Below are 26,896 nucleotides of genomic sequence, written 5' to 3' on the forward strand. Positions count from 1 at the left end.
GACCAGAGCGATCTCTGACTCTTAGGATGGCGAAACATGAAGGGCCGCGTGTTTGTGGCCACCGTCCTGGGCACACGCACGTGCACGCACGCAGGCGTGGTTATCATCAGTCGCCAACGTCTTCCGCCGCATCATGATTCCAAGGGATAGGGAAGTGTGCCGAGCCTTTTTTTTTTTTTTTTTAAACATCAAAGTATTTCAGAGACAGAATGCTTTCCTATTCTCTCTTGCCAGAATCCTCAGAGATTGGGGTGTTTCGTTGTTAACGATGTTTAAAAGGACTTTGATCCCCAAAGAAACCAGAACTCGTGGATGAGAAAGAGAAGTGAATTGGGGCGCCTGGGTGGCTCAGTCGGCTAAGCGTCCGACTTCGGCTCAGGTCACGATCTCGCGGTCCGTGGGTTCGAGCCCCGCGTTGGGCTCTGGGCTGATGGCTCAGAGCCTGGAGCCTGCTTCCGATTCTGTGTCTCCCTCTCTCTCTGACCCTCCCCCGTTCATGTTCTGTCTCTCTCTGTCTCAAAAATAAATAAATGTTAAAAAAAAAAAAAAAAAGAAGAAAGAAAGAAAGAGAAGTGAATTGATCTCGACTTGGGGGGAATGTATAACAGTAAACTACCAACTGTTTATCAATCAACTAATACTTATCGATTGCCTGCTGTGTGCTAGGCGTGGTCGTGGGTGCTGCCCTCGCTGGGGTGTATTTCATATTGAAGGAGACCTAGAGGGCTCCTGGGTGGCTCAGTGGGTGAAGCATCTGACTTTGGCTCAGGTCGTGATGAGCCTGAGTCCCGCTTCGGATCGTCTGCCCCACCCCCCCCTCTGCCCGCCTCTATTTCTCTCTCAAAAATGAATGAACGTTAAAAAAAGATACCTAGACATGCACACCACCACCACCGTGCACACACACACACGTGCACACCCCCCCCCCCCCCGAGTCATTTCTGTGATCATTAGTTCTCTCAACAGCCGCTTCCCATCTGTCAACAGCTTTAAAAATATCCAAACCATATTGCGGATAGCTGCTCGGGCTGTGGTAGGAAATGAAGAGAAAGAGAGAATGAAAAACGTTAAGAATCAGATTAAAACCTTCAACTCCAGAAGAGTAGAGTAAAAGAGATAAGGACTTTCATCCTTGACCTAGCCAGAGTGAGACAGAGAATCCCTTTCAGGAGTGAATTCAGCTATGCACCAGCATCTAGGAGAACGCTCTGGAGTGGAAAATAGGGTTCTCTGAGAGCAGAAGACGTAAACCTGAGGCAGAGGAAGAGGTGAGAATGTGTCACACTCCTCACAGGGCGGAATTTGAAAATGGGGAGTCCCCACTGGACACACCTCCCCAAGCCAACATTCAACAACGTGTGTGAGGTTTAAAGCCTGAATGTTCGGAAGACACAACCCCACAAAAAAAGCCCTGTGCTGCTAGACCAACTAATGCAAAAAAAACAAGGACTGAACTCTTCTCCTGCGAGAGAAAAATAGTTTAAACCCTTTTTAAAACTGGCAGCAGGAAATCTCTTTTCAATCCTCTTAATATATTACCTCCTATCAAATGTAGGAGTCTGGCTTCTGGGGTTTTCTGGGGTTTTCATGCTACTGTGTTACCTTTTTAACGAACCTTGTGAATAGTACAGGAGTGTAATTAAGCGGAGATCTTAGGGAGAGATGTGAATTCTCACTGTTCTGCCCACTTATGAGAGCGCTTGAGAGGGTTATGTGGCCAGTGCTGCCCAGGATGTGTATTCTTCTCCTCCTGTCTTTTCTTGAACAGAATCGAACGGGTCACACAACTTCCCCGAGTTTCAGCAAAGCAGCGAGAATGTGTGCTTGTAAGGGCAGCCCCCAGGCTCTGAACTAGACAGCATGTCTCCAATAAGTCTTGTGTCTCATCAGTCAGCACACATTTTGTTGAGAGGCTCAACCAGTGACCCCTTGCCTCCTCGCACGGTCTGGACAATAGTTTTCCCTTTCTTTCAGTGGATTAGCCTCATACGATTTGCCCAATTTCATAAAATCTGATCATGAATTAAGAGCTTCAAAAACATCAGGGTGCCTGGGTGGCTCAGTCGGTTGAGCGTCCGACTTCGACTCAGGTCACGATCTCACGGTCCATGAGTTCGAGCCCCGCGTCGGGCTCTGTGCTGACAGCTCAGAGCCTGGAGCCTGCTTCCGATTCTGAGTCTCCCTCTCTCTCTGCCCCTCCCCGACTCATGCTCTGTCTGTCTCTCTCTCTCTCTCTCAAGAATAAATAAACATTAAAAATTAAAAAAAAAAAAAAAAGAGCTTCAAAAACATCCATGCTATTGTTGGACTCAGCTCAACTTCTAGAAATCTTAGATATGTAAAAATACTTAAGTAGCTTGTAGATTCAAACACATTCATTTCATCACTATTTATAATTCCAAAATATCGAAGCTTTCTAAACAGCTAATTTATTCAGTCCTTATGTGTTAAAGACCTGCTATGCGTCCAGAATTATGCAATACACTGAGGATATTTATGGGTTAATTTTAATCAAATTAAAACAGGAAAGGTTAATTGATTATGTAGAACATTCTCTTACTTTGAAGTTTTTTGTATTATTTATTTTGAGAGGAGAGAGAGAGTGAGCACACATGAGCAGGGCAGAGGCAGAGAGAGAAGGAGAGAGAGAGAGAGCATGCGTGAGCGGGGCAGTGGCAGAGAGAGAATCTCAAGCAGGGTCTGCACTGTCCGCGCAGAGCCCGATTTGGGGCTTGAACTTGTGAACCGGGAGATCATGACCTGAGCTGAAATCAAGAGTTGGACCCTTAACTGACTGAGCCACCCAGGTGCTCCTTATGTAAAACATTTTAAGTGATATATATATATATATATATATAATATATTAATTATTTTGTATATATAAAATAATTAATATTTAATATATATTATATATAATATATTATAACTAATATATTATATATAATATATATTATAACTAATATATATTATATATAATATATATTTTATTGATATATACATTTATATAAAATTAAATATATTATATATTATATTATATATATAAATGAGACAGGAAAATGTTCATAATGTATAGTTAAATAGAAATAACCCACATATCAAATTATTTACAAAGAATGACTAGACCCATTTTTTTAAAAAAAGAAACGTTGAAAAGTTTGCAAAGCAAGGAAAAAGAAAAAAGAAGGCACTTCAAGAGTACACACTCAAGTCATAAAGACTGAATTGTGCTTTTTTTCCCCTACTTTTATCTATCTTCCAATTTTCATTATTGTCGATTATTTTAGTAATGGAAAGGAGAAATGCCCACAGAATAATGGAGCTAAATACTATTTGTAGATCAAACAAAATCTATTAGAAAACAAACAAGTTGCTTAAAAGCAACAACCCACAGCGATGGTGGTATGTCAAAGGGACACAAGAGCCATTTGAAAGAGCTCCCAAGGGCCAAAGCTGGAAGGATTTGAGTAACCAAATACGTAAAGTAGTATTGGATTATGACTCAGAGTGTAAAATAAAAATTCATGAGTCCACACCGGTATAAATAAATAATTCAACAAATAAATAAGTGGAGGAGAAGAGAAAATGTGTCCATGCAGAGGAATTCCAAATAATTTATGTAGATATTTCGCCTTCAACGAGGTAAAGTATAACAGCCCAACCCTTAAATGTCCACTGTGCATAGAGACTTCCTTCCAAAGAGGACAGCATGGGAAGGGAGGGATAAGGTAATGTGAGTGAAGAAACCTGACAAACATTGCCCCAGCTAGGTGATAAAAGTCTACATTATCAACAGTGATTGGTCACATTGACAATATGTACCCTTGATGTGATAAAATGGCACTTTTACGTCTGTAATCTTCCTCTCCCAAATCTATAACCCCAGTCTAATCATTAGGAAACATCAGACACATTCTAATGCAGCGGCATCTTATAAGACAGCCAATTAGCAACATTCAAGACCTTCAAGGTCATCAAAAATGAAGAAACTGTCACAGCCAAGGGGAGCCAAAGGAGACATGAGGACTAAATCTAATGTGGTGTCCTGGATGGGATCCTGGAACAGAAAAGGGACATTAGGTAAAAACTAAGGAAATCTGGATAAAGTGTGGACTTTAGTTAATCATAATGTATCATTAATAATGATACATTATTATTAATAATAACGTATCAACATCGATTCATTAGTTGTGACAATTGTACCATAATAGGCAAAACTGGATGCAAGGTATATGGGAACTTGCTGTACGATCTGTGGAATTTTTCTGTAGATCTGAAACTGTTCTAAAAATAAAGTTTGTTAACAACAGCCACGGAAAGGTAAACAAGTTCCATGAGTCTGCTCTTGGTACCATGAAGCCGGAAAGAGTTACCCAACATCTTACTTAGAGTTACATTCTTCAAGAAGTCCACGTTTGTTTCAAGTGTAGATGCTTATTCATAAAGTTAAAACCTCTTTAAGAACAAAAAGTAAAGGGAATATTTTTATCTGACTTTTAGAAAATAACAAACCAACCCCTGACAATAGGCTTAAAAAAAACAAAAAAACAAAAAAACAAAAAAACAAAAAAAAAAAAACTTAGCATCCCAGTCAATTCCTTCAGGGGACAGCGCCATCTTGTGTTCAGTCACATAAATGACCCAGTGGTGGTTCTGGTTCCCTCTCTATGGGCTACTGTACATTACCTTAAGTCCTCTTTCAAAGCTGAAAAGAACAATGAAATGGAAATGTATCTCCACCCCACGCCCCCAGAAAGCGCTCATAATCTCAAACAACCTGAGTCATCAAGTTGAAATAACCTGGCTGCGTTTACAACTTCAGCCTTGAATCTTTCTGTTTGTAAAATGCCTACGTCTGTTTGCAAAAATTCAGTCCAAAAATAATGTGTATGAAAGAGATTTTGTCAGAAATACAAACTCGTGAAAATGTGTAATAATGTGGTCACTGTTCAAAACGTATAAAATAACTTACTCCTTATAAAACAGCAGATCTGAATTCCAGCTGTCCGTTCCAGAAAACTGCAAAGCTGTGACAAGTTACTATTGTGTTAACTTCAGTCCAGCACATACATAAAGTGCCCTTGCTTAATGAGTTCATGCCTATTTTAATATGAGATTGTTGTTCATAAAGTTATATCTTTATTAAGAAGAAACAGTAAAAAGGGGGGGGGGGGGAGAATGGGCTCCTTTAATTAAAGTCTTAAATATCTCAAGTGAAAAAACTCAAATGATTAGTTAATATATATTGCTCTTGAACCTGAATGATTTTTCAAAATGTGTCACAAAAAGAAACATGGCTGAAAAACCAGCACCTTCCAATTGCAAATAACCAATGAGGTAGTTTGCCTAGACTATAAATGGCAAAAATTTACTCCCCACCCCCGATTTCCTCTGTGCTTGGCATACAGAATAGTGGGGGGAGAAACACTCCCGTTATTAATTTGAATGACACTTCTTATTCTTTTTTGACCACACAGACATATTAAGATAGGCCCTGAAAGGAATCATTCCCATGATGCCTTGAATTAAGAGGTATGTCCGTGTATTAAGAAGTCACCTCTCAGGGAAGATGGGTTTGGGGCTTTGTTTTTCAGATTTTATTAACATTTAGTTAGTAGAGCTTAATGGCACTGAGAACAACTTAGCCAGGTTGTAATTTATTCCAGGGTTTTGTTTTGTTTTTTCACAGTAAAACTTCTCTTAGATTTGGGGCTTAGAAGTTTTCCTGAAAGCAAACAAATTGTTGTCCCACTTAAATGATGATAATCTGAGTTATGATGTGACTACAGACAATTTGCCCCATTTTATTGGTTGATGTATTTTCCCTGGACATATTAAAATTATCCAGCTACAAAACCAACCAACCAACCAATGACATCAAGAAAACAGAAAACGTATGTCATGTAAAACACATAACAAAGAAGTATAGAGTGTTTTCTCCTAAAGGGTTTAGTCCCAAGAGACCTGGGTGGTAATAAACCACAGGGCAAGAATTTGGACAAAACTGACTTTGACAATAAGCATGGATATGGTCAGCCCTTCTTACCTGGAAACAGGTGTCTCTCTTCCCATAGTCACGAAACGCCCGCCCTGTGCATCTCTTACCCGGAATCATGACTGCAAAGAGGTGCAAACCTGGTGCCTTTCCACTGTCTAGCATTTCCAGCTCAGCCTTGCTTTGTTGTTCCCCCGGGTCACCTCTTATCAATAGGGATATTTATGAGATAAAACAGAGTTGGCTTTTCCCATTACAGACAGAGGAAGCCAAATACTTCTCCTAGTGATAGAAACAAACGGAAAGTGGAGCTGTCCAAGGAAGTGATGACACTGGAGCAGAAAATTAGAGTTTGGGACAGAGTCCACAGTGATCCAACAATGGCGCTGATCCATGCTAGAGACCTTCGGAAACAAGAAGCAGCAATTTGTAAGCCTCTGCCCATGAGGCTCTAGACAGAGGCTCTAAACAATGGGGAAACTTCTGTAGAAGGTGTGCGCACAAGAAACAGGTGACCTGCACAGAGCGTCAGGCTCAAGGCTGGAGAGGTCCCCAGGACAACGGGCTAGGGTCTTCCTCCTCCCAACACGTACTGGGCATAATTACGTCAAGTCCATTGGAAAGATTTTCCTTTTCACTTGAACTTACCAGAACTATCATGTCTTTCCTTCCTGAGCTGAAGAAGCAGACCAAAGAGGAGCTTCAGCAAATGTTCAGCACGGACAAAAACTAGCCTGTGTTACAAGAAAACACCTTCTTGAACCTCCAGGATCCAGAAGAAGAAGAGCCTGGGTTTTTGATGACCAAAGACAGACAGACTTGCATTTTATGGCACTGATTCTGAAGGTTTTGCTTTTTCCTTCTCAAAATCTAGGACATTACAAAGAAAATATTGGGATCACTGCTTTCAGTCTAATAAAATCTTGGGACATGGTACATTTCTTTCTAACTCTGTATCATAAATGTTCTGTCCTGGGATGGCTTTTGCAGATTTAGGGCTTTCAAGCATCTTAAGGTCTCTTCGCACTGGTCCTTGGAGAGATGGGGCAATGAGGCAATGAGGCAAGGAGGCAGCAAGCCTCGAAGGCATGTGAAGGAGAGAAAGCTATCCCAAGGACAAAGCACCATGGGGAGGAACCATTGTCCGCCACCAACTCCAACAAAAATAGAAAACAAAACAAAACACTGGCCAGGACTTTATGAGGAGAGGGTTGGAATCTAGTGGTGCTGGGAAGGAAGAGCCTTTGCTGTGCTAATACGTCGCATGAAAACTAGTGGGTCCTTGGGTGAGGAAGACAGATATTCAGCAGAGGGGTGCCATCAAAGAGCCAGGAGAGCTGCCCCATCAGGATGGGTCGCGGGAGCAAGCCTGTAGGGCATGCGCGGTAGAGGGCTCACCTGCAGTGACCGCAGCCTCTGTGGACTCTCCACTGTTGTCCACGGAAGGCAAATGTGATGGTTGTTGTTCCTGGATTTCATTACTTAAACATCATCTGTAAACTGAGGATAATGCCATCTGCTTCTAGATTCAGGAGTAAATGAGCTAATATGTGTGGAGACGTTTACCACAGTGTCTGACACAGAACCAGCACTACAAAAGGATTTTATTTTTTATATCTCAGAAAATGACATTAAGGATTCTTACAGGTAATAAATGCTGGGCATGGGGTCCCTGGCTGGCTCAGTCAGTGGAGTGTGTGACCCTTGATCTCCGGGTTGTGAGTTAAAGCCCCACGTTGGGTGTAGAGATTCCTTAAAAAGAAAATCTTAAAAAAAAATTAGGAGCCACAAATATGTGGCCAATCAATCTTCAACAAAGCAGGAAACAGTATCCAATGGAATAAAGACAGTCTCTTTAGCAAATGGTGCTGGGAAAACTGGACAGCAACATGCAGAAGAATGAACCTGGACCACTCTCTTGCACCAGACACAAAAATAAACTCAAAATGGATGACGGACCTAAATGTGAGAGAAAACCATCAAAATCCTAGAGGAGAAAACAGGCAGCAACCTCTTTGACCTCAGCCACAGCAACTTCTTACTTGATATGTCTCCAAAGGCAAGGAAGTAAAAGCAAAAATGAACTATTGGGACCTCATCAAGATAAAAAGCTTCTGCACTGCAAAGGAAACAATCAACAAAACTAAAAGACAACCAACAGAATGGGAGAAGGTATTTGCAAATGACATATTGGATAAAGAGTTAGTATCAAAAATCTATAAAGAACTTACCAAACCCAACACCCGAAAAACAAACAATCCCTTGAAGAAATGGGCAGAAGACATGAACAGATACTTTTCCAAAGAAGACATCCAGATGGCCAACAGACACATGAAAAGATGCTCAACATTGATCATCATCAGGAAAATATAAATCGAAACCACACTGAGATACCACCTCACACTGGTCAGAGTGGCTAAAATTAACAACTCAGAAAACAACAGATATTGGCAAGGATGTGGAGAAAGGGGAACCCTCTTGCACTGTTGGTGGGGATGCAAACTGGTGCAGCTGCTCTGGAAAACAGTGTGGAGGTTCCTCGAAAAATTAAGAATAGAATTACCCTGCAACCCAGCAATTGCACTACTGGGGATTTATCCAAAGGATACAAGAGTGCTGATTTGAAGGGTCACACGCACCCCAATGTTTATAGCAGCATTATCGAAAATAGCCGAAGTATGGAAAGAGCCCAATGTCCATCAACTGATGAATAGATAAAGAAGATATGGTATATATACACAATGGAATATTACCTGGAGATGGAAAAAAACAAAAGCTTGCCATTTGCAACAACATGGATGGAACTGGAGAGTATTATGCTAAGCGAAATAAGTCAGTCAGAGAAAGACAGATATATGATTTCACTCATACGTGGAATTTGAGAAACTTAACAAATAACCATAGGGGAAGGGAAGGAAAAAATAAGATACAGAGGGGGAGGCAAACCATAGAGACTCTTAAATACGGAGAACAAACTGTAGTTAAGGGTGGATGGGAGTGGGGAAAATGGATGATGGGCATTGAGGAGGGCACTTGCTGGGATGAGCACTGGGTGTTGTATGTAAGTGATGAATCATGGGAATCTATTCCTGAAGCCAAGACTACACTGTATGTTAGCTAACTTGACTTAAAAAAAAAAAAAGATTTAATGCTATCTGATATGAGATAGACGGTTGTAATGGCCGAAGAGTTCAAAGGATGGTATCATATTCATGACTCAGGATCGAAATGACATTAGGCTCTTCCCCTTCAGAATTAAGTCATTTACCTGTGTGGCATACTTGCCGTTAATGTTGATGATGTCCCCAAATCTTTGTTTCTTTCTTGTATCATCCGGGGCCCTATTCCCTGCTAAGCTAACGTGGGTCTCACGGAATGTGATTAAGAAAAACATCTTTGGTGGGAGTTCTCTATATAGTAAGTGCTAAATAATAATGACTTTTGGAGAGTGGCAGCAAACCATTTCGAAGGATGAATAAGGAAGAGCTAGCTAACAAACTAACTAAATGCTGGGACTCCAATAGGCATATTCCAAGTGAAATATGACTTCCCTTCTCTCCCATGGAGCAACCAGTAGCCTGAAGGCCATGACACTTTCTACTCCTGTTGGGGAGAGCCATGACAGCTCCCTATACTCTCCTTTCTTCTTTTCCGGGAGTCCCAAGGATCCTTTCCTCTGGAATGGTGGTCACCACCGGACCTATCCTTTGGAGTTTTTTGTCCTCCGAAACAGGATTCTCTTCAGCTCTCACTTTCTTGCTCTCTCGAAAGATGAATATAAGCCCTTCCCACTTTAATTTATCCCAGAGAAATAGACACTATGAAATAAGAAGTCACAAAGTCCACCCATGGTGGTCCCTGGTCCTCTAGTGTCCAAAAGCTGACTCAACAGATCGAATCCCCAATAGGCTCCTGCCCTCCCTTCAAGTTCTCCTGAGAGAGTGAGGTTTCAATGGATAACCACCCCCCCCCTCCCCAGTATCAAAAGGGCTGGTGGATCTAGTCGAATTTTCTTTGAGAAAAATCTTTTCATAACGGTTGTAAGTTGGTTTAAAACTAGATAAAAGTTGTAGGCAATAAATGCATTTCCTTGTCGATTGAATGCAGTAGGGTTTCAGTTTCAATGAATCTCCTCGCCATTTTGGCGTGTGTTGTATAGTGACTTCAGAAAAGCCTTAGCAAAATTTTATGCATAACTGTAATTATAAAGATATCCCTTAAGGGTTGAGTGGATTTAAAACATTTTAATGGCTTTTAGTGACACTCCTAGGTGAGCTGAGGTCACAGAGATTTATAATTGGATGAAGGCTGGCGTATACATCACTGCAGGTGTGAACACATTCCCCACCAACTGCCCGGGCAGATTAATGACCAAGGGGTTATTTCATTAAATTTTTGAGTAAAAGTAAAAAAAAAAAAAAAAATCTCCCTCAGGAATCTCTTCAAAGTTGCAATTAAAATGTGCAAAGATTTAAATTTTCTCTAATAAATTTCAGCCCAATCCTGAGTCCCTGGGATTAATAAAAACACATAGACATATATTATGCTGTGAGTTCTGGAACCTCCTGAAGAACTGAAGAGATATTCTTAAAGAAACAAGGTGGGCATAGAGGGTGAAGAGGGTCCTGTGGGCCGGTCTAATGGCACCACTCCCTACAATGGGCCAGGAGGTGACAGGGTAAGACACCATGTGGTCCAGTCCCAGCAAAATGGCAAAGAACAAGGTATGCCATAGCACCTCAGTTGAGATGGACATGAGGAAATGGAATCTGGGGGGTTGGTATGATTCCCCTTGGTTCTCAGAAGGCCCAGTTAGGAGGAGAAGAGATTTGAACATGATTCCGGATTTATTTCTTTATTACAAGGTACTGGTGTCATCCTCCACAGCACCCCTGGAGGTTCAAGGAAAGTGAGAAAGAGAGGAAATAAGCAAGGCAATCTGTACTACTCAGTGGGGCCCCTTCTCTTTGGTCAATGACCAGGACCTCCAGACCGTGGACCTCCAATAGAGATCTGCAGAAGACGTGGGGAGGAAAGGAATGGGCGGGGGGGGGGGGGGGGGGGCGGTGCGCTGGTTTAGTTTGCACCCTTGGCTCTCCCACTCATTTTAAGTGAGGGTGTCTTACACTGTTTTTTTAATTAGCTCCTTGTTGCAGTGTAATTTTAAATGTACAACTCGATGAGCTTTGGCATGCCTATCCTGTCATCTAACCACTACCACAGTCAAGATGTGGAATATTTCTAGCATCTCAGAAAGTTCCCTCGTGTTCCTTTGCACCTCTGTGCCCACCCTGCCCCAGGCAACTGCTGGTCCACCTTCTGTCACTATGATTTCTCCTTTTCTAAAGACTCATATAAATGGAATCATATGGCATAAAGACTTTTTGCTTTGTTTTCAGAAGATGAATTACCGTGTGGGCTAACCTGTCCCTCCCTGGGTCCCTGTTGCCCTCAGTAGTCACCGGGGTTCTGGCAATTCCACCTGTGTGGCTTTTGCAGCCATCTTGCAATAAATGCATTGCATCTTGCTGACCATCTTGCAAAGTCAGTAGTGGATCCTTACCGGGCACCATACAGTAGATGGGGGTCTTACATATTCTTCAGAAGGAAGCAACTAGAAGATTTTCTAGGACTATCATAGCATAATGTGGACGACCCTTCACTCTGCCTTTCAGAGGTCTCCCTTTCTAGCCAGCCATGAGGAGAGAAAGAAGAATCCTCACCCAAGTATCTCTCAATGGTGGGAAGAGGAACTGAAAGCCATGATAAGGTTAGATCGTGGTGTGTGTGGGGGGGTGGGGGGGTAGGGTGGGTAGGGAATAAAATAAAATCCCACCACACAAATTGGGTTTGTTGGTTTTCCCCCAAATCCCATTTGAACTTAAATTTTCTTCAAATAGTGCACTTTTTAAAAGACTTATCCTGGGCCAAGAGAGGGGGAGCAAAATTCTTCCTTAGGACTAAGCCTATGAGGGGGTCATTGGGAACTGAGGAGAAGCAAGTGATCTCATCTGAAGGAGAACACGTTGTCAGACTCGGCCAGTGACAGACTCCATACCCAGGGCCCCTGTCCGCGTCCTCAAAAAAGAGCAAAACACCCCTGAGCTGAGATGGGTTCAACCTGGTGGGCGGGGGTGAGAAACTACACGAAGGCCTAAAAAGGAGACAGAAGGGCCCCTTGGTAAAATCAGATTTTGCAGATTCTTACAGATGCACCTTCTTCCAAGAAGGCATCAATAAAGCCAGGAAGCAAAGAGGTGTTTGTTTGCTTGTCTGTTTGTCTGTTTGAATCTCCCCTAGGGAAGGGCAGTGAGAGTCAACGCTCCCCGCCCATCCACTGTATATATATCACGTTCCATGTTAAGTGCTTCGTATTCATGTTCTCATGTAAAAGAAAAAAACAAATTCGAAACATTTTTTTGAGAAGGAAGAAGCCGATGTGGGAATGAAAAGAAAAGGGATCTTAAATTTTTAAAAAACGTTTATTTATTTTTGAGAAAGAGACACAGGGCGTGAGCAGGGGAGGGGAAGAAAGAGAGGGAGACACAGAATTTGAAGCAGATCCGCCTTTAACGCTTCTATGTGTGGCACATACATCAGATCCAAATGCAGAACATTATCTTTTTCAGCCTCATGCCTTTTGCTGGTGGACGGGAACCTTAACTTACAAAGGACTTTATTTTAATCACGAGGGATTACAGAGATCTCACCATGGCCTTGGTACTCGTGCTGAGGCCGAGGGAAACGTCATCGTTATCTCAAGGTAGCCCCGATTTGTCTAAAGTTGATACGGTCACTCCAGGGTTTTTTTCAAAAATTAGTGTCAGCGTGATATGTTTTTCTTGATCTTTTTACTTTTCATGTGTCTGAGTGTTTCAAAGTAGGATGTATTGGTAGAAAACCTGAGATATGGTAAGGCCAATAATCAGGAGAAGGCGGTTTCCATTAAAAAGATAGTTTATTACTCACAGTTCCTCGGAGGAGGGGACACGCCATACCACAGGGGGCCACACGGGGAAGCACCCTGGTCAGTCAAGAGGCAGAGAGAGAGGGACACTGTTGGCCAGGGCCTTTGTTGAGCTTTCTTCAGGGCGGAAATGGCAAGAAAGGACAAGCAGGCTTACAACTGGCTAGTTTGAATTATTTCACTGGGCTCTGGGGCACAGGGGCAGTTAGAAAAAGGGGATAGTTAGAGCAAGGGGATAATAACTCAGTGAGTCAGATGAAACAGGTGGTTGGGAGTGTGGACTCTGGATTGATTAGCTTGCATTTAAAAAGTACACTCTGGGGCACCTGGGTGGCTCAGTCGGTTGAACATCCAACTGTGGCTCAGGTCATGATCTTACGGGTCCAGGTGAGTTCAAGCCCCATGTCTGGCCTTGTGCTGACAGCTCGGAGCCTGGAGCCTGCTTGGGATTCTCTGTCTCCCTCTCTCTCCGCCTCTCCCCCACTTGCGTTCTGTCTGTCTCAAGAATAAATAAACGTTAAAACATTTAAAAAGCGTACCCCACTTGGGGGAGAGCAATGAGGGAGGCGGGAAGGCAAGGAAAGGTGACTAAGGTATATTATTGGGTTGCCTAGAAAAAGACATGTCAAGCCCATATGTGTAGACCAGATGTTAAAACACAGAGTTTACTGAAGCTAGAAACATGGTTAATACCCTGCATCTTAATTTTTAAACTGAGTTGGACCCTTTCTTTTATTTAATGTTTATTTATATTTGAGAGAGACAGAGAGACAGAGAGAGAGAGACAGAGTATGAGTGAGGGAGGGGCAGAGAGAGAGGGAGACACAGAATCTGAAGAGGCTCCAGGCTCTGAGCTATCAGGACAGAGCCCAATGCGGGGCTTGAACTCACAAGCTGTGAGATCATGACCTGGGCCGAAGTCAGACGCTTAACCAACTGAGCCACCCAGACGCCCCTCTTTTTTTCTTTTTTAATGTTTATTTATTTTTGAGAGAGAGAGAGAACAAGCTCGGGAGGGGTGGAGGGAGAGAAGGAGACACAGAATCTGAAGCAGGCTCCAGGCTCTGAGCTGTCAGCACAGAGCCCGACGCAGGGCTCGAACCCACCCAGGCGCCCCTGGATCTTTTTTTAAAATTCAATCTGACAATCTCTGGTTTTTTTAACTGGCATGTTTAGACCAGTCCCATTTAAACTGATTGTCAATAGCGCTGGATAAAAAAAATCTCCCACTTCTGGAAATGTTTTCTGTTTGCTGCATTTGTACTTTGTTTCTCTCCCCACCCCCCTTTCCACCTTCTCTAGTTTTAATTCAGCATTTTATTTGATCCCATGTTATCTCTCTCCTATCATTTATACCTCTTTTAAAAAAATTAAGTGGTCGCCCTAGAGTTTGCACATAACCTTACAAGTACCCTAAGCCCACCCTCAAATAATACTATACTGCCTCATGTAGAGTGCAGATACCTTAGACTAGAATATTCCAAGTCCGTCGTCCATCCCTGTGACATTGCTGGCATGCAGCTTACTTGTCCATATGCAACAACTGTCGCATTGCTGTTCTAATTCCTTTAAACAGTTCTCCTTTAGAACAGTTAAAATAAGAAAAAATAGGGGAGCCTGGATGGCTCCATTTGTTAAGCATCCAACTCTGGATTTTGGCTCCGGTCATGACCTCACAGTTTGTGAGACTGAGTAGCATGTAGGGCTCTGTGCTGATGGTGTGTGAAACCTGCTTGGGATCCTCTCTCTCTCTCTCTCTCTCTCTCTCTCTCTCTGCCCTTTTCTTGCTTGCACTCCCCCCCTTTCAAAGTAAATAATAAACATTTAAAATACAAGAAAAAGTAAAGAACTTATTTACCTTTATTTATACCTTTTCTAATTTTCTTCCTTTCTTTTGTAGATCTGAGTTTCTGACTTACATCGTTTTCCTTCTGCCTGAAGACTTTCCTCTAACCTTCCGGGGTGGGTCTGTGGGCAATGAGTTCGCTCAGTTTTTGTTTGCCTTTGAAAGTCTATCTGTCCTTCATGTCTGAAGGCTAATTTTGCTCTATCTAGAATGTTGGCAATTTCATCTTCAGTCTTCAACACGCTCAAGATTTCCCTCTACTCTCTTCTTGCTTGCATGGTTTCTGAGGAGAAGTCAGCTGCAATTCTTATCCTGATTCTTCTAGAGGCAAAATGTTTATCCTCACTCTGATGGCTTTCAGGTTTCTCTTTGTTTTTGGTTTTCTGCAGTATGAATATGATAAGCCTCGCTGTAGATTTCTTGGTGTTTAACTGACATGGCGTCTTATGAAATTCTTAGATTTGTGGTTTGGTGTCTATGCATCAGACGTTCCATTCTCTCTTCTGTTTTATCTCTGACGTTCCAATTATGCGTATGTTATACTGTTTATAATTTCCCCATAGCTCTTAGATGTGCCACTCTTTTTTTTCATTCCCTTTTTTTTTTTCCTCTTTGAATTTCAGTTTGAGAAATTTCTATTGACTTACCTGCAAGGTCACTGATTCTCCCCTCAGCTCTGTCTGGTCCCCTGATGAGCCCATCAAAGACATTATTTATGTGACTGTGCTTTTGACTTCTGGCATTTCTCTTGACTTTTCTTTAGCGTTTCTCTCTGTGTACATTACCCGTCTGTTCATGCACCTTATCTACTTTTTCCGTTACAACATTTAACATATTCATCATCGTTCTTTTTAATTACCTTTCCGATAATTCCAATATCTTCGTCATTTCTGAGTCTGGTTCTGATGCTTGCTTTGCCTCATCTTTTGGCACACGTCAAAAACAGTTTTGGGGTGTTTTTTAGAAGTTAGATATGTTTTATCTGGTAATAAGAACTGAGGTAAAAGGGAGAAATGTCATTAATTACATGGAAAGCAAAGACCTAAACCAGGAGTGTCCCAGAGAAACCATGTTATAAGGGCAATCTTACGAATAGCCAAAGTCCTATCATAAAAGACAGTAAAGGCCAGGTGATTAGTTTAAAGTAACTCCTTTTTTCTTTTCACTATGACTCTTCATTATGTCCATAGTTTGGTATCTCCTTGGATTTTCAGTGCTGAGGACATTTGCTCAGCAAAAAATAAGTTAGCATCTATTATTTACTAGAACTCCTTTCTAACAAAAAGTTTGTTTCATTGAATGTTACTAGACCCTTTGCTGTAGCCACTTTAAAATAAAAATCCTAACATTTCTCCAAACTTGTTATGCCAATATTCTCAGATCACTAGTCTGAATTAAAACAACAGAAAGTCCTCTTGTTATTATGGAGTGTATCATTCCTATTAGTTATGGTTTATAACCACAGCTGGAAATTAGCATCACATCCATGTAGAATCATAGAAAAACTATTTTCCTTCAATATAATCCCACAATTCTAGAATTTCAAAGCTGAAGGGGACTTCTGAGATCATTTAGTCTAAGGCTTTATACAGAAGGCATCTGAATCCCAGAGAGGTCATATTGCTTGTTCAAGGCCAAATAAGAGGGAAGAATTGGAACGAACATCTTCTGATACCAAGTCCTGTGCTCTTTCCAGCTTCACATTGTGTGTGTGTGTGTGTGTGTGTGTGTGTGTGTGTAACTTGAATGCTGCTGTGAGATTGCCAACGTATACTTTGACTTTCCTTCATTCTGCCAGAATGTAATTATCAGAATCTTCTGTTGCACATCTTCCCTATCATTCATGGATTTCATCTTCTAGCACTTGGCATTTTTTTTTTTTTTAATTATAGTGAAAGCACTTAACATTGAGATCTTCCCTCTTAACAGATTTTAAAGTGCACAACAAGGGCACCTTGGTGGCTCAGTCGCTTGAGCGTTGGTTGAGCGTCCGACTCTTGGTTTCGGCTCAGGTCGTGATCTCATGGTTTGTGGGATCAGCGTGGAGCCTCTTTGAGATTCTCTCTCTCTCTCTCTCTCTCTCTCTCTCTCTCTCTATCTTTCTCTCTCCTTCTCTCTCTACTCTTGCCCTGTTCACTCTCTCTCCCTCCCTCAAAAATAAATAAAATTTAAAAAGTAAAGTGCTCAACCCAGTATTGTTATCAATAGGCTCAATGTTGTACGGTAGATATTTAGAACTTATTTACCTTGTATAACTGAAATTTTATACGCATTGAAAGCAACTCCCTATTTTCCTGCCCCCCCCCCCCAGTCCCTAGCAACCACAATTCTTTGCTCCCATGAGTTTGGCTATTTTAGCTCTTTTTTATAATCCTCTTATTTTGGTTAATGTCAACACTGTGGAATTTAAATAGGTTATGTCCTGTCTCTAGTGTAATTATCCAGTTTTGTTTCTTGTTTGCTCTGTTTTATGTTTTGCTTCTTGTTCCTGTTTTAAGGACCTTGAAGATTTGGGGGCCTGGGGAAAACAGTTTCCAGTATAGATTTTGATACTGGCTTTTCAAATTTAGGTAGGGAAATAGTTGGGGGTTGAGACTACTCAGGACCCCTGCAAATGGTCAACTTCTACTGATTCTCTCGCTAGGAGAAGGTGAATGTCTTCCAGGCCATTGGAGATGACAGAGGGATGTGGATTAGAGATGAACGGGACTTTCTGTCCCTTCTATTCAAATTGAAATTCATTTGAATGCAAAAGATGGCTGTGTGCCAGGCAGTGTATCAATTACTGCCATGGATCTAGACTCTAGACGAAGTAAGACACCTTCTCAGGTAAGCTACAATCAACTGAAGTCAATCGGTGGTAGGAGGTGTGGGAGATACACAGAGAACTCAGGACCAGACTGAATTTGCCATTGGCCTAGGAGTGTTATCAAGTGTCAGTAAAAGTATGTTTCATTTCTGATGCATCAGGTACCAGGCTGTCACGCCTTTCACGTGATGTGGTGTCTATCTCCTTTCCTACATACAAGGTCCTCATGGTCATGCCTATCCATCCTTGCCTGGCACAGAGGACATGCTTTATAAGTCCTCGTTGCTAGAGGAAAGGTACAAGCAAGGTGCTCTCTCTCTCTCTCTCCCTCAAAAAGCGAATAAACATTTAAAAACATCAAAATCAAAATCATTTTTCTCTGGCACTGGTTCTTTGGCTTTGGATGAGATTTGTGGAGTTCTCGTTTCCCCTTAGTGGTACATCTTAGTCATGGATGAAAGTAAATTCTAGAGGGGCTACCCTTCTCATTCCTAGTTGAATTCTAGTTGAGACCTTGCATCCCACAGAGGAGAAGTGTGTATGTTTGTGTGTCTGGCCGCTGAGACTGATGGGGTGGGTGGTGGTGAGGGACTGGTGTTTAGGGAGAACTGGCCAGGGTCTCAGGGGAGGAAGAAGGTCAGAGGACTATTTTCTTTGCTAAGTGGAGTCAATAGCATTTCCATTTTAAACCATTTTATTCCTCAGATTTTATTTCCTTTGTCACCTTTATAAATATGAAAGTCCATTTATCCTTCTAACATAATTTTTCTTTTTTTTTTATGTTTATTTATTTTTGAGAGAGAAAGAGCACGAATGGAGGAGGGGCAGAGGGCATGAGAGAGACGCAGAATCCGAAACAGGCTCTGGGCTCTGTCAGCACAGAGCTGGATGTGGGGCTCAAATTCGGGACTGGTGAGATCATGACCTGAGTCGAAGTTTGAGCCGCACAGGCGCCCCAGAATTTTCATTAATTATTTCCCCACATGGGATGTTTGTGGCTTTATATGTACCTTTTCATATGTAAAAAAGAATTATATGATTTATGAAGGCAGGTTTTAAAAGTCTTTCTATAGATGTGTAAGGTTTCATTGAATTTGTTGATCTTATTCCGAAAGTATTTTTTTAATTGAGATATAATTGACATATAACGTTATATTAGTTTCAGGTGTACAATTATTCAATCTATGTATAGATTGCAAACCAATCACAGCAAGTTTAGTTAACATCCATCATTATACATAGTTATGAATTTTTTTTCTTGTGATGAGAACTTTCGAGATCTACCCTCTTAGCAACGTTCAGATACACACTACAGTGTTTTAACTACAGTCACCATACTGTACATTACATCCACAGGGTTTATTTAGTTTATAACTGGAAGTCTGTGCCTTTTGACCACCTTCATCCACTTTGCCCATCCCCCACCCCCACGTCTGGTAACCACCAATCTGTTCTCTGTATCTGTGGGTTCGGTTTTTGGTTTCACTTGCTTATTTCTTGCCTTTTTTATAACAGCCTGGATTCTAACAGATGTGAGGTGATAACTTATGTGGTTTTGATTTGCATTTCCCTAAGTTTTATTTTAATTCCAGTTAGTTAGCATCCAGTATTATATTAGTTGCAGGTGTATAACATAATGATTCAATATTTCCATATGTCACCTGGTGCTCATCACGGCAAGTGCCCCCCCCCCTTAATCCCCATCACCTGTTTCACGCATGCCCCACCCCCTCCCCTCCGGTAACCATGAGATTATTCTCTACAGTTAAGAGTCTGTTTCTTGGTTTCTCTCTTTCTCTCTCTTTTTCCTTTGCTTGTTTGTTTTGTTTCTTGAACTCCACATCTGAGTGAAATCATATGGTATTTATCTTCCTCTGACGGACTTATTTCGCTTAGCATTATACTCTCTAGCTCCATCCATGTCCTTGCAAATGACAAGATTTCATTCTTTTTTATGTCTGAATAATATTCCCTCGTGTGTTTATATATACACACCCCATCTTCTTCGTCCATTCGTCAGTGGGCTGCTTCCATATCTTAGCTATTGTAAATAATACTTCCATAAACATAGGGGTAACATGTTTCCCTTTGGATTCGCGTTCTTGTATTTTGGGGGGTAAATACACCGTAGTGCACGAGCTGGATCATAAAGTAGTTCTCTTTTTAACTTTTTGAAGCACATCCCTACTGTTTCCACGGTGAGGGCCCCAGTTTGCATTCCCACCCACAGCGCAGGAGGGTTCCTTTTTCTCCACATCCTCGCCAGCACCTGTTGTTTCTTGTGGTTTTGATTTTAGCCATTCTGACAGGTGTGAGGTGATGTCTCATTGTAGTTTTGATTTACGTTTACCTGATGGTTAATACAGTTGGACGCTTTTTCATGTATCTGTTAGCAAGTGTGTGTAAGATAAGTGAAATCATGCAGTATTTGTCCTTCTGTGACTGGTTTACTTCACTGAGCACAATATCCTCGAGATTCATCTATGTCGTCACATACTCCAGGATTTCTTTCTTTTTTTTTTTTTTTTGTAATGTTTATCTTTGAATGAGAGACAGAGCACGAGTAGGGGAGGGGCAGAGAGAGAGGGAGACACAGAATCCGAAGCAGGCTCCAGGCTCTGAGCTGTCAGCACAGAACCCGATGTGGGGCTCGAACTCATGAACCGTGAGATCATGACCTGAGCTGAATGGTGCTTAACTGAGCCACCCAAGTGCCCCAGGATTTCCTTCTTAAAGGCTGAATAACATTCCGATGTGTGTATATACTGTATTTTAAAAAATCCATTCGTCTGTCATCAAGACAACTCAGGATGTTTCCACATTTTGGCTATTGTAAATAGTGCTACGATGAACGTGTAAGTGCCAATATCTGTTTGAGATCCTGACTTCAATTCTTTTGGATAAATATCCGGAGTGGGATTTTTGGATCAGATGGTAGCTCTATTTTTAATTTTTTGAAGGACTTCCAGACGGTTTTCCAGGGTGGGGGCGCCTGCAAACATTCCCACCAACAGTGTGCATCCTCATGAACACTGTTTGAGTTTTTGGATCACGGCCATCCTAACAGATGTGAGATGGTATCTTATTGTTGTTGTAATTTGCATTTCCCAGATGACTAGTGATGTTGAGTATCTTTTCATATACCTGCTCACTATTTATATGTATTCTTTGGAAAAACATCTATTCAAGTTCTTAGCTTACCTTTTAGTGGAGTTATTGGGATGTTTTTGCTATTGGAAATATTTTTTATATTCTCCGCTCTCTTGTTATATCTCCCACCATTGTCGTGATCTGGAAAAGCCCGGTCCCAGATCAACACAACCATTTTCCCATTTCTTTCCCCATTTCTAAATCTTGATCACGAACTACAGAAAAAGCAATAAAATGGCTTGGATTGGTGCCATTATAAAATCAGTCTTACCACCCCCAAATCCTCCTGTTTTCTGGTTGGCTCTATCTCTCTCCTGGTCTCCCTTAAGCTTTTTCACACGTTGCTCATTCTCTTCAAGTCTTGGGCTCCACAGTTCACTCCTTACTCATGTGCTCATGACTCTTCCATTCACAGAGATACTAGGAATCGATGGATGAGCAATTATTGAACTTCAGGCACTAAACAAACTTACCTCCCAATAGGTCTTGTCCTTACCATTTTCCTTCTACATAAAACAGAAAAGCATAAGGTGCCCCTCCTCCTCTTCAAGTTAATCCCTCTACCTGTCTCTGGACTCCATCCCCCCAACCTTCCCATGAACCTCACCCTCCCATCTCCTTCTCCCATGATGTCATCCTTCACCACTTTCTCCTTCTCTTGCCACCCCCTTCTCCCATGGGTTCAACTCTTGCTTCTCTTCCCATCAGCCTTTAAACTCACCTTAAGTTAATCTGAAGAACACCAAGTCCACTCAACCACACGCAGCTGGCCTCTAGCCCTGTCTCTCTTATCTCTGTTACAGCCCAACTCTCCAGAAGATTCATTTGTGCTCACTGCCTCCATTCTCTCACCCTCCTCTCACTCCCCAGCCTCTCACAATCTCCCTCACATCCCCACCAGCTGTTTGAAGTGATAGTTGTGGAAGTTTTTACTAAATCTAATGGACTCATCTTGTTTGACCCAGTTGACATCGCTCTTATTCTTGCAATGTTTTCCTTGGCTTCCCTCATTCCACAGTCCCTTGGTTTTCTTGACCAGGATTTGTATTCTTCAGGTTCCATCCAGCCCACCTTGTCTCACTAGACACATGCTCCCTGGGCCATCTCCTCGATCTCTCTGACTGCAATTATCTTCGTGCTGAGGTTCCCATATCTGAGCTCCACTCCAGAGTTCTATCCTGAGAAAGAGGTCTTCTGATCCATTTTACCCAGCTATCTCCCAAGTACCTGCACGTGGATGTCACATGGTCACTTCTAATAGGTCAAGCCAGCCCTCCGAACCTTCCCTGGTGTTCTTTGTAAATGCTCTCTCAGCTCTCCAGTGTTCAGGACACCGCATCAGGTGCTCAAGACACCTTCTTCCTCCTATTCAACCTATTTACAAATATGGATTCTACCTTCTGAAAACTTCTCACAGTGATAGAATCTCTCCATTCCAATTCCCGCTATTTTAGTTAACATTGCAGTTGTGTCTTGTCTGGGCTCTTGAATTGGTCTTCCAGCCTTCAGGCTTCTCCCTCCCCTCCAATCCGTTTTGAGTACTGTATCTCATCATCTTACTCTTCTGACCAGAACCCTCTAATGTCCTCTTCTTTCTCTGAGGATAAAGTCTACAGTCCTTAGCATAGAATAAATCCTCTGCATGACCTGACCCGTCTTACCTCTCCAGCACTCTCCGTCTCCTCACGTGAATCCCAGGCTAGATATTACATCCACACCCAATTTCTCCCAGCCCCTTTCACATGCCATGCTCTTTCTCACTTACGAGCTGGACCTTCTGCCTAGAACACTCCTTCACCTGTTTTCTGTCTCCTCCTTAGTACCTCCAGACCCCACCTCCGGGCCCCCAATATAACATATGCTTACTTATATTTCACATTGCTAATGGGTCCTTGGCAAATCCAAGTGAGTGGGGCAAAACATTTAGCTCTGAGCTGTGCAAATAATAAAACAAATACTCACTGACTTGGAACCATGATTTTATCAAAACCATATTGAAATTTACAGAAAAACATCTGATCTACTAAGCATTGCCTTCATCACAGAGCTCAGCTTTCTTCTTCATATGGAACCGCATCCTTAATACACGCTCAAAGAATCCAGTAAAATATGAAGAGTAGTGCAACTGCCAAAAACTTGCAGGGAGATGACTTCAAGAAGAAAACTTCAAAGTTTGCATTTAGAAATCACAACCCTTTTAAAGTTTTACAACTTTTCCCTATAGGACATAAAATTATTCCTCTGTGGGTAATAGTGAGAGCTGTAGTTGCAGCCAAGCATTCTTTACCTTAGGGGCGCCTGGATGGCTCAGTCAGTTAAGCCTCTGTCGCTTGACTTGGGCTCAAGTCACGATCTCACGTTTGTGAGATCAAGCCCCGAGTTGGGCTCTGGACTGACAGTGTGGAGCCTGCTTGGGATTCTCTCTCTCTCTCTCTCTCTCTCTCTGCCCCTTCTCTGCTCACACACTCTCTCCCAAAATAAATAAATAGACATTAAGAAAAGCATTATTTACCTTTTAAAAACCCCACAGAAATATGGTAATTACTATGAACATTTCCTTAAGTCAGTTCATACTTAAGTTGAAGTCATGTTATAGAAATTTGTATTCCTGGGGTGCCCGGGTGGTTAAGCGCCTGACTTTGGCTCAGGTCATGATCTCACAGTTCGGGAGTTCGAGCCCCGAGTCAGGCCTGGAGCCTGCTTCGGGTTCTGTGTCCCCTTCTCTCTCTCTCTGCTCCTCCCTTGCTCGTGCTTGAGTGCTCTCTCTTTCTCTCAAGAATAAATGAACATTACAAAAAAGAAGTTTTTATTAGTAATTTGTTCTGTTCCTGGTATTTCCTGAAATATTACTTTGGATATCAATATATCTTTACTCAGTGCATCAGTGTATGGTTACTCTTTTGGCAATTGACTTTTCTATCAGATTTCTAGCTACCATAACAGATCCTGCAAAAACAAATTGAAAAAAGAAAATAGATGCATGAGTAATTTGTTCTAGAGTAGGATCAAATTTCATATCCACTGAGAAATGGGGGCTGTAGCCCATGTCACTCTGGGCTTCTCACTTTTATAACAGGTAACACTATAAAGATATATTTATTGGGGCAAATGTAAACATATATTTTATGGAAAAATAAACACAAATGCTCCATGAATATATGGAAATCTTTAAGGGAATACATAAAAAGCAAAGTACAACACCTAGTTTTACCTATCATTCTGGAAAATGCCCAAAAGATATTAATAATACCCTGTGTCTGAAGGGAATGAGCAAAAAGGCACCGCCATACATTGTGCAAAGCCATATGTACAAAGATATGCAGCATTTCATTGGTTTACAACAACAAAACTACAATAAAAAAATCTAGGTATCTATCAGTGGGGTGCTAGATAAATAAATTGTGGTGTAGCCATACATAAGAATCCCACGTGATCATGAAAAAGATTAGCACAGTTCCATAAACACAAAAATAAGATGCCTAAAATGATGTCCTGATATATTAGTGAAGAAAGGAAAGGTGTAGGACATTGTGTGGGGAACAGTATCTTTTTAAATATCTTTTAACATTTATTTATTCTTGAGAGAGAGAGAGAAAGAGACAGAGTGCGAGCAGGGGAGGGGCAGAGAGAGAGGGAGACACAGAATCCAAATCAGGCTCCAGGTTCCGAGCTGTCAGAACAGAGCCCGACACGGGGCTCGACCTCACAAACTATGAGATCTTGACCTGAACTAAAGTCAGACACTTAACCAACTGAGCCATCTGGGGGGCCCCTTGTGGGAAGCATTGTAACTCGAGTGTGATATACACTTACATATGCGTCAGACGCTGATCCAATAGAGATAACCTTGCACTTGTATTTATACCTGATGCTCAGCCCAGACTGAGCCTGTGTAAAAGACCAACGTAACTCACTTCATCACTTCTTTTTCTTCAGAGTTAGAGGGGTAACATCTCAGCCTATTTCATTGCCTCTGAGAATCTGATGAAAATATTGGAACTCCTTCCCAGAAAAGTCAGGCATAAGCCTATACAAAATTTTATCTATGATTTCAAAGTGAATTCACCGGAGTCCATTCACAGATTTCTGGTGATCCAAAGATCCGAAGCAAAGAGCTCTTTGTTAAGAAAGAACTCGTGGTACCATACCACACAGAATTCTAGGAAAGCATCATCACCAGATTTGGATAAGCTTGCATACCCTCTTGAGTTTAGTGGATGTATTGCTCTTCAGATATGCTCTCAAAAACCTGGAGGGCAGGTGAGCACAGTCATAAGGGTACAAGACTGACCAGGGACTTAGACGGGTTCCAGTCCAGTCCACTCCTACTTGGTCTACTGGTACCTTTCATCTGAGAGCTAAGGTAATGGGACTTCTGTCTTGCTCTAGGTTTTCCTCTAGGTGTTGTGCCACTGGGAAGGACAGCCTTGAAGGGCTTTCCTGAAGGAACAGAAGAACAGCTAGAGGATTATTCATTAATGTATGTCTATATGTATTTATTTAGTTTAGTTTATTGACCGTGACAGAAGGAGAGAGAGCAGGGTAGGGGCAGAGAGGGAGGAGAGAGAGTCCCAAGCAGTCTCTTCACTGTCAGCATGGAGCCCGATGCGGGGCTCCACGAACCATGAGCTCATGACCTGAGCCAAACTCAAGAGTTGGACGCTTAACTGACTGAGCCACTCTGGCGCCCAGAGGATGATCTCTTTAAATGCACTCAAGGGCCTCTCACGGTACGACGTCCTGGAGGACAGGATAGCCTTCTAACGCGGTACAGCACCTGTTCTAGATCGTGTAGCTTACAAAAGCCCAATAACTGGTATATGTCCTTGGTCCAATAAAGCGGGGCGAAGTACAGCACATTTTAGAAACCTTTCATTGCAAATGGGTAGAAGAAAATATTTAGAAGTTAAAGGACTCTACTTTAGTTGTCTGTAAAATTACCGTTCAGAATGTAATTCCCTCATGCAGAGATTTCGGAAACGTAGAAATTAGAAAGGATGAAAGATTTCGGAAACGTAGAAATTAGAAAGGATGAAAAGTGTCTGGTTCCTCTTAGCAGCTGCATCTGCCCCAGACAAACAGATGCTTGCCTCTGGCTTCTCCCAGAAAACGCCTGTGTCGCCTTAGATCACCATCTGGTTGCCTTAAGACCTCAGCAGCCTGATGAGTTCAGTAAAAGTCACGCATTTGAGGGGTTTTTTGCTTTCTTACTGCTGTAAGTTTGGGAGTGGCTCTTTTTCTAGTTCTGTACATCTCAAGCAGGAACTCGATGTCTCTATTGGAGCAGTTTACACAGAAAAAATTACGTGACCCGATTTAAATATCTGAAGGATAATTTTAGCACATATGGAAAAAAATAGAAAGAGCCTGCGGTTGGGCACAAGAGACAGGGAATGAGGCGACCGCAATAACCCACGTAAGAAGTGAATGGTAGACCATACGATCCAGCAATCCTACTTCTGGAAATTTACCCCGAAGAACTGAAAGGAGGGTCTTGAAGAACTGTTTGCACCTCCATGTTCATAGCAACGCTATTCATAGTAGCCAAGAAGTAGAAACAACCAAAATGTCCATTAATAGAGAAAGAAAATGTGGTACACACAGTGGAATATTAGCCTTAAAAAGAAAGAAAGTCCTGTCAAATACTACAACGTAGGTAGGCCTTGAGGACATTATGTTAAATGACATGGGCAGTCACAAACTGACAAATACCATTATGATTTCATTTCTGTGAGGTATCCGACATAGTCAAACTCTGAGAAACAGAAAAGTGGCACGGTGGCCGAGGGGCCAGAAGGTGGGGGTAAAGGGAGTTGTTGTGTGATGAGTATAGAGTTTCAGTTTTGCAGAATGAAAAAGTTCTGGAGATCTGCTTTCACCACAATGTGAGTATATTTCACACTACTGAATTGCATACTTATAAACAGGAAGATGTTAAACTTTAGGTTATAGGTGAAAGAGGAAAAAAAAAGAAGGGATGGTGGTCTGGACTGGCAGTAATCACGAGAGGGGTTTCCTGTAGGAACATGTAGCTTGCCATTTGTGATGGTTAATTTTTATATGTCAACTTGACTAGACGTCTCACGAGGGGCCCAGATATTTGGCCTAATATTATTCTGGGTGCTTCTGTGA

This window comes from Panthera onca, chromosome F2 (assembly GCF_046562875.1).
Source record: "Panthera onca isolate mPanOnc1 chromosome F2, mPanOnc1 haplotype 2, whole genome shotgun sequence".
NCBI lineage: Eukaryota > Metazoa > Chordata > Mammalia > Carnivora > Felidae > Panthera > Panthera onca.